Below are 688 nucleotides of genomic sequence, written 5' to 3'. Positions count from 1 at the left end.
TATCGATAATTTTTCATCCTTTTACATGCAACAAAGCGAAATTATGGTGACAGGTAATAAGATCAACGGAAATAAGGTCAATTGACTTTATTTCCCACCCTGGAGCGAAATAAAGTCAATTGACATTATTACCTTTTTAAAAACGAAATAAAATCAATTGACGTTATTTCTCTTTCAAACATTAAATTTGCTTAGCTTCGCGGCGGCCCGCGTCAGCGCGCCACACCGCGCGCGTCGCGCTCGCGCACGCGTCCCGCGTACCCAGCGCGACCGGCGCGCACACCACGTCACGCTACGCCGCGGCCCCCCGGCCCCCCCTTCCCCCTCTCACGACGTGCTGTAACGCAGGTAGATTTATTTTTTGTATACGTTGAAATAAAATTTTTATATATTTTAAACATCGAGGGTTTATATTCAATAATACCCCCTATCTGCACACTTTTCACAAAGATGGGATTCTGATATAAAAATCCATCTAAGCTTTAACTGTCATCAGTGATATTAATGTTACCTTATATAACGACAGGTAATAAGTCCCAGATGGATTCTAAAATCACAAATTAGTTTTTGTGCAAATTGCAGATAGAGGGTATTAATGAATTCAAGCCCTCGATATTTCACATTTTTATATTTGTAAGTTATTGGAAGCAGGGATGCCAACTTGGCTCAAACCGTGCCATTTGTTCCT

Source organism: Rhagoletis pomonella, unplaced genomic scaffold (assembly GCF_013731165.1).
Source record: "Rhagoletis pomonella isolate Grant_MI unplaced genomic scaffold, Rhpom_1.0 Rhpom_scaffold_00001, whole genome shotgun sequence".
NCBI lineage: Eukaryota > Metazoa > Arthropoda > Insecta > Diptera > Tephritidae > Rhagoletis > Rhagoletis pomonella.
This window is presented reverse-complemented; position numbering follows the sequence as displayed.